Below are 8,551 nucleotides of genomic sequence, written 5' to 3'. Positions count from 1 at the left end.
GATGGCGGAGCGGTGAGGGGGAGAGAAGCCGCCCCCAGGACGAGCTGTGTCGGCCGCACAGCGCCCTTGTTGCCATGGCGCCCTGTGCGGCCGCACTGCTCGCACACCCCTAAGGCCGGCCCTGCTCGCAGATCAGGGAGCCGCCATCTAACATCAGGGAGACTTGAGATCCCTGCACAAACCCAGGGGTACTGACTGGGGCACATTACAGAGGAGTTCAGGGTCACAGGTACTCATCGTTTGGAGGTAGTAGGCAGGATGTGATGTTTGCTCATTCGTCTTCAAGGGGAAGTCATGAGTGTTCATCAGGTCTGGAAGGTTGTTGGCAGGTGCTCATCAGACACAGGTTTAAGTTTAGAGGGGCTAGGCAGGGTAGGGATGGCCACTTCAAAATCCTCTCTGGCTGATGAGCAACGGCCAACCTTCTTCCCTAATGAGCAGACATTGGGTGGGAGAAGGTTGGCTGGTACCAGCCATCATGCCATGCCATCAGGGAGGAGTGTGATTGGCCCCAAATGTATTCTGCAGCAGGACAACAACCCCAAACATGCAGCCAATGTCATGAAGAACTATCTTCACCATAAAGAAGAACAAGGGGTCCTGGGAATGATGGTTTGGCCCCCACAGAGCCTTGATCTCAACGTCATGGAGTCCGTCTGGGATTACATGAAGAGATAGAAGGATTTGTGGCAGCCAACATCCACAGAACATGTGTGGTTAGTTCTCCAAGATGTTTGGAACAACCTACCTGCCGAGGTCCTTCAAAAACTATGTGCAAGTGTACCTAGAAGAATTGATGCTGTTTTGACGGCAAAGAGTGGTCACACCAAATATTGATTTCTCTTCTGTTCCTTTACTTTCCATTTTAATTGATAAAAATAAACTATTGACATTTTTATTTCTGAAAGAATTCTTACTTTACAGTTATATATACACAGTAAACTCCCCGTTATCTGGCATCTGGCAGCAGAACAATGAGTACACAGGGGATTTTTTGTTCTGGTTAGATGAGAGTTCTGGTTGTATGCTAGTATATAGTATGTATATTTATATGTTTGTGTGTAACATGTACAGTAGAGCCCCTGAAATGCTGAGAAGAAATGTAAGCACAGGCTGAAAAAACAATGTGATATTGCACACTTGAAGAGAAAGCGTCGAACATTGCAGGCATGGAAAGAGTTAAGTGTAGAGCCACGTCATTGTGTGAACTAGCTGTCACTTTAAGGTTCCAGGATCTGTGACCACGGCCCCGCCCTCCTCTCCACCGGGAAAGGCTGCTATCAGGAGCCAGCTGTCACAGGTGATCGCATCCCTATACCGGGGAGAGCCGCCGCTGACCAACAGCCTTGTGATGACACCAGGAACAGGTGCGCAGTACAATGCAGGCTAGCCTAGGATGTGCTATATGAGGTATTGGCAGTATGGGCTGTGCTGGGGAGAGGCACCATTTTATGTCTGGATCATTAGCATTGCCATAGACATGGACAGGCAAGGGGAGATCCCAGACAAGGGTATATGTGTGTACAGATCCCAGCCCATCAGTGTATGTGTGTGCAGATCCCAGCCCATCAGTGTATATATGTGTGTGTATCCCAGACCATCAGTGTATGTGTGTGCAGATCCCAGCCCATCAGTGTATATGTGTGTGTGTGTGTAGATCCCAGACCATCAGTGTATGTGTGTGTGCAGATCCCAACCAAGGGTATATGTGTGTGCAGATCCCAACCGAGGGTATATGTGTGTGCAGATCCCAACCGAGGGTATATGTGTGTGCAGATCCCAACCGAGGGTATATGTGTGTGCAGATCCCAACCGAGGGTATATGTGTGTGCAGATCCCAACCGAGGGTATATGTGTGTGCAGATCCCAACCAACGGCATATGTGTGTGCAGATCCCAACCAAGGGTATATGTATGTGCAGATCCCAACCAAGGGTATATGTGTGTGCAGATCCCAACCAACGATATATGTGTGTGCAGATCCCAACCAACGGTATATGTGTGTGCAGATCCCAACCAAGGGTATATGCAGATCCCAACCAAGGGTATATGTATGTGCAGATCCCAACCAACGGTATATGTGTGTGCAGATCCCAACCAATGGTGTATGTGTGTGCAGATCTAAGCCCATCAGTGTATGTGTGTGCAGATCCAAGCCCATCAGTGTATGTGTGTGCAGATCCAAGCCCATCAGTGTATGTGTGTGCAGATCCAAGCCCATCAGTGTATGGGTGTGCAGATCCAAGCCCATCAGTGTATGTGTGTGCAGATCCAAGCACATCAGTGTATGGGTGTGCAGATCCAAGCCCATCAGTGTGTGTGTGTGTGTGTGTGGATCCCAGCCCATCATTGTATGTGTACCAATCCCAGCCTAACAGTGTATGTGTGTACAGATCCCAGTCCTGTGTGTGTACAAATCCCAGCCCAACAGTGTGTGTGTGTGTGTACAAATCCCAGCCCAACAGTGTGTGTGTGTACAAATCCCAGCCCAACAGTGTGTGTGTACAAATCCCAGCCCAACAGTGTGTGTGTGTACAGATCCCAGCCCATCATTGTATGTGTGTACAGATCCCAGCCCATCATTGTATGTGTGTACAGATCCCAGCCCATCATTGTATGTGTGTACAGATCCCAGCCCACCAGTGTATGTGTGTACAGATCCCAGCCCATAATTGTATGCCTGTATGGATCCCCTCACTGTATGTGTGTACAGATCCCAGTCTTTTAGTGTGTGTGTGTGTGTACAAATCCCAGCCCATCACTGTATGCGTGCACAAATCCCATCACTATGTGTGTACAAATCCCAGCTCAACAGTGTATGTGTGTACAGAGCCCAGCCCATCACTGTATGTGTGTACAAATCCCATCGCTGTATGTGTGTGCAGATTCCGGTCCTTTAGTGTGTGTGTGTGTGTACAAATCCCAGCTCAACAATGTGTGTGTGTACGGATCCCAGCCCAACAGTGTATGTGTGTACAAATCCCAACAGTGCATTTGTGTACAGATCCCAGCCCATCATTGTATGCGTGTACGGATCCCAGCCCAATAGCGTGTGTGTGTGTGTGTGTACGGATCTTAGTCCATCAGTGTGTGTGTGTGTGTACGGATCTTAGTCCATCAGTGTGTGTGTGTGTGTGTACGGATCTTAGTCCATCAGTGTGCGTGTGTGTGTGTGTGTGTACGGATCTTAGTCCATCAGTGTGTGTGTGTGTGTACGGATCTTAGTCCATCAGTTTGTGTGTGTGTGTGTGTACGGCTCTTAGTCCATCAGTGTGTGTGTACGGATCTCAGTCCATCTGTGTGTGTGTGTGTGTGTGTACGGATCCCAGTCCTTCCATGTGTGTGTGTGTGTGTACGGATCCCAGTCCTTCCATGTATGCATGCATACACCCCAACTTCTCAGTGTTCGAGTGCACAGACTCCAATCCGTGTGTGTGTGTGTGTGTGTGTGTGTATTGGTACATGTGTAGAGTTGGGGTTGCTCTGCCTGAAGGCTTACTCCTTGCGGTGCTTAATAATGAATGCTGGTGTATGCCTGGCTCATCCAGTAGCATCTGTTGTGCTGGCAGGCTGCTGCCTGTGTGGGTGCAGCATAACAGAGAATGGGAGATGGTAGGATTATGGCCTCCTCTCACCAAGGTCTAAGCATTGCCATACAACTGAGTATTTACCTCGCATTGCTATCACATTTCCAGGGCCCCTAGATCTTATGCCATGCTGACTTTGTGTACTATCTCAGCAGACACATCCATTCATCTAAGTATGAGTTGTGAACACGTGTACATGTGTATATAATGTAAACAAGCTCACCCCTGTGATAGGCTACAATCTCACATTCAGTTCTCTAATTTGCATTTAGATTGTAATCCATCACAGGAGCGAGCTTGGAGTGGTGGCTACTTTACAACACACACAGGGACTATGAGGAACACAAGTTGTCACCGCTCCAGAAGGAAGAACAGTGTCAGTACCAATTCAGAGATGATTTGAGGATCTACAACTGAGTGATACAGAAATAAAATGCATCTTTGTTAATAGTTAAGGTACTTGAATGTATTTTTAAGATTTGACTTCCGAGTTTAGTGTCACTTTAATGTGTGGTCTTCATGCATGTGGGATGCAACATGCTCAGTTTTCTCATGTATGATAAATCTTGTTCTTGTTGTCAATATCTTGAGTGTTTACTGCACTGTTAGCACTGCCTGAAGCGTTTACAGTATACTCATGATAAGCATGGTATGATACTGTTTATTATCTCATATAAAGTGCATGACTAAAATGAAAACATAGATGACTTTATCATATGCTCGAACCTAAGTGGAAATGAAGATGTGTCAATTTATATAAAACAATAGTGATCGCACATCCTTGCTGCACCTCAGGCTTCACAGAAGAGTGTTAGGCCTCATTCACACAGGGAGCTATGCTGTGTTCTGGGATTCCTGCAACAAGAACATACAGCTTCCTGCACAAGTTATCATTCAAATGCAATCGATAATATGAAATCGCCTGCACTCCATACAGCGTACAGAGCTTGGATGACAGCTTGGTGCTTGAAGTGACAACACGCATGGCGCCGTGTCAGATACAGTCCATAATAGACGCGACCATCACTGTCGCCCAGAAGCAGGGAGCCTGCGTGGCCCGAAACATTGGCTGTATGACGCACGTGACGATTTAATAAAAAGTGCTTTACTTCTTGCACACACCGAGTTCTGGTGACTTCTATTATGGATCATTCAAATGCACTCGCTGTACCTATTGAAATTAATGTCAGGGTGACAGCGGCCCCATCTGTCAGTCCGCATATAATTGTATATGATATGAATACATGCGGTTTGCAATAGATCACTGACACTGAATGCATTTATCCTACGTCCAGCAACAATCCTCTATCCCAAACCGCAGGAAATCGTACCCTGTAGAGTTACATGCGGACTACTGCTGAGAGATGTGACCGTTGTCACTGTCATTTACTTCAATGGGTACAGTGGCCGCATCTGAACAGGGGCACCTGGCATTCCTGCCGTGGGAAGCTGTAGGTTCTTGCCGCAGGATTCCCAGAACATAGCATACCCCCTCGGGTAAATGAGGCCTAAGTCACAAGTAGTGCAATCATTGTACACTGAGGTGGCAGATATAGCATTAAATCCATCCAAAATGTGCCACATGGAATTGTGTAAGAAATAGTCCACACTTTTTGCGGTGTATGTTTAGTGATCACTATTGTGTTATACACTATAAATGAACCCTTTTCTTTCTTTTTCATTTAAAGGAGAACTATGGGGTTAGGGCTTTTCCCCATAGTTCTCCTTAGGGTAACGGGAGGACACAAACTAGCGTCCTCCTGTCACCCTAAGCTCAGTATACCGCGAGCTACAGCTCACGGTATACTGAGACGCCACAGTATACCGCAAGCTACTGCTCGCGGTATACTGAGACGCTGAAGCGGATCCCGACAGTTATGTCTGGATCCGCCAAGCTGCGTGAGTGACAGCTGGCTCTGCCTATCCAGAGTACCCTGTAGAGTTACATGCGGACTACTGCTGAGAGATGTGACCGTTGTCACTGTCATTTACTTCAATGGGTACAGTGGCCGCATCTGAACAGGGGCACCTGGCATTCCTGCCGTGGGAAGCTGTAGGTTCTTGCCGCAGGATTCCCAGAACATAGCATACCCCCTCGGGTAAATGAGGCCTAAGTCACAAGTAGTGCAATCATTGTACACTGAGGTGGCAGATATAGCATTAAATCCATCCAAAATGTGCCACATGGAATTGTGTAAGAAATAGTCCACACTTTTTGCGGTGTATGTTTAGTGATCACTATTGTGTTATACACTATAAATGAACCCTTTTCTTTCTTTTTCATTTAAAGGAGAACTATGGGGTTAGGGCTTTTCCCCATAGTTCTCCTTAGGGTAACGGGAGGACACAAACTAGCGTCCTCCTGTCACCCTAAGCTCAGTATACCGCGAGCTACAGCTCACGGTATACTGAGACGCCACAGTATACCGCAAGCTACTGCTCGCGGTATACTGAGACGCTGAAGCGGATCCCGACAGTTATGTCTGGATCCGCCAAGCTGCGTGAGTGACAGCTGGCTCTGCCTATCCAGAGGCAGAGCCAGCTGTACCCGCCCCCTCCCCCGTCCGATCTGCAAGCGGGGAGGGGGGAATCCAGGATCGAACACCGGTATGTGTTCGCTCATTTCCCGATCTACTGAGCCGACCTGCGACAGTCTCATTGTCACAGGTCGGCTAGAACTATGAGGTGAGTGAAAAGCATTCACCTCAGAGTTCTCCTTCAAGTTTGCTCAGACCTATGTTAAAGTGATATATATTTGTGCATTGTATCACACTGCAGTGTATATGCCGTTAAATGTCATTGCTACTTAGCACTAGCAGCTGGCTACAGGTTTTTGGGTGGGAGGTAAATTTGTATACAGTAGAGCAGGCGAGTTTTTTTTGTTACATGCTATTGTTTATTGATGTTATATATGCTGTACAATTTATCTTTTCATCACGGAGCATTGACAAAATGATGCTTTCTTGCTTTCAAACATTCAGTTTGGGTATATTTAAAAAGGTACCCAAACAATTGACAAGTTTTACAGCACAGGAACTCACATCACTACTGTCTATCCTTTTACTTTGTATGAGAGCAGAATCCTGGCGGTTTTCGAACCCACTAATTGAAACCAAACACCAGGCAATGTAAGCTGTTTAAAGCCAGCTTAAGCCCCAAATTTAGGGCCCATTCACAATATAGCGTTGGGCTACGCGCACTGTACCATGTGACTATTGCATGGTGCACATAGCATGCGATACCATGCGCTAGGTACGTTGTGTTGTATTCATTTAAATGGCACCCAATGTACCTCCTGGTGTCTGTGCAATGCAATTACTTGCGTCGCAGTGTGGTGAAAATAGTTTTTTTTTTTTTTTTTAAATGCACCGCAATGCACAATCTTGCAATACCACGCATTACACTGCAATGTGCGGCCGCTGGGACATGCATTGGGGTGCCATTCAAATGAATGTAATGCACTTAGTGCTCAGTACCACATGCTAGGTGCGCTGTGTGATAGTGTTTTGAAACACATTTGAGAGAAATTTATCAAAACTGGAGCAGACAAAATCTGGAGCAGCTCTGCCCGGCAACCAATCAGCTTCTCTTTCATTTTCAAATCTTAACTGAATAAACTAAAGAGAGAAGCTGATTGGTTGCCGTTGGCAACTGCTCCAGATTTTGCATGCTCCAGTTTTGATAAATTCCGTTAACTGTATTGTGTGCTTCGCACAGCACTGTGGTGTGAGCGAGTCCTTAGTCTGTGTTTTGATCTTTGCCAATCTTGGAGGATGAATTGCTTCGTAGTAAATGCAACTACAGAGATCAGTGATGGCTTGTTATCAAAGGTGTGGGGTTTTTTTTTTTTCTGTTAAGGAATATGTCAACATTTAAATGTCCTTAATCTGGGCATAGGTGTACTTTAATATCCGTGAACTTGTTTGCTGTTTGGACTTGTCACTGTAAAATATACACTGAGGGGCCAGATTATTATGACCACCTCATCAGTACTTCGTTGGGCCGCCTCGTGACTCCACGAGATGTTGAAAGGTGATGCGAGGAATCTGACCCTGCACTGTTGTCTTGTACCAGTCTTGCCACTCTCCGTTCTGCCCTAACATTGACTAGTCACTGACGGCCACAATTCGCACGCTCAGACCCAGATTTTCGGCAGACAGTCCAGTCTTTAAACACTTTAACAACAGCCCCTCTTGAACATTTAACGAATTCTGCTGTTTTGCTGATACTCGCTCCATGGCTCCGAGCGCCAACAATCATCCCACGTTCAAAGGCTGTTAAATCGCGTTGTTTAGCCATATCTTCAGAAAAAAACCCACTTCTACTGTCGTGGTAAACGACCTGCTTCCCTATTTATAATGGTCTGGCCCTCTAGCAAAGTCAGCGCAAAATTATAGCTAATTTGCCTCCCAAACGTCAGATGGTCATAATAAACTGGCCACTCAGTGTATTACAAGGGATGTGTGAGATTCCTATTTACTGCAACAGCGTCCCTGACTCCTACAAAGGGAAGCTCTAGTAACGTGGTGCTGGGAGAATTCTTTCGTTACAATCCCCCGCTATACCTGTGTTAGTAAACACGAAACATATCTGGTTTTAAAAAATAGATAAAGACTTATGCTAGATTCACACCTAGGCGATTTAGCTGCGTGATATCGTACAAAACGGAGATTTGCGTTCAACCCTATGGAAGCTGTTCACACCTTTTTTGCGATTTGTCGCACGGTAGAAATCGCCTGTCGCTCAAAAATGTGCAGAAGCTAATACCGGGTAGTTGTCGCGCAGTTTGGGTCCAATGGACCACTCTGTGCATTGAAAACCATGTGACAACCCCACGGTTTTCAGAGTAAAATCGTACAAACGAAAACGCGCGACAACTACGTGAAACCAGCTCAATCGGCTTGGTGTGAACCTAGCCTCATGTGTCCTAATATTGCCCTCAAAGTGAAGAGACGGCTGTTTTAA

At 46.3% G+C, this 8,551-nt stretch overlaps 1 protein-coding gene across 1 annotated transcript in view; it reads left to right on the top strand.

The window, feature by feature from the left end:
• The first annotated feature begins 1,289 nt into the window (after nt 1-1,289).
• The window catches only part of SLC7A4 (solute carrier family 7 member 4), a 32,915-nt gene continuing 25,653 nt past the window's right edge, over nt 1,290-8,551 (top strand). The window contains exon 1 of the mRNA XM_018573868.1: nt 1,290-1,367. The gene's annotated coding sequence lies outside the window, so the exon portion shown is untranslated. The remainder of the gene's footprint in view (nt 1,368-8,551) is intronic.

The sequence above is a fragment of the Nanorana parkeri genome, unplaced genomic scaffold, assembly GCF_000935625.1.
Source record: "Nanorana parkeri isolate BGI_ZX_2015 unplaced genomic scaffold, ASM93562v1 scaffold2586, whole genome shotgun sequence".
Classification (NCBI taxonomy): Eukaryota; Metazoa; Chordata; class Amphibia; order Anura; family Dicroglossidae; genus Nanorana; species Nanorana parkeri.
The sequence above is the reverse complement of the archived record's forward strand: the minus strand, read 5'-3'. Positions and strand labels throughout refer to the sequence as shown.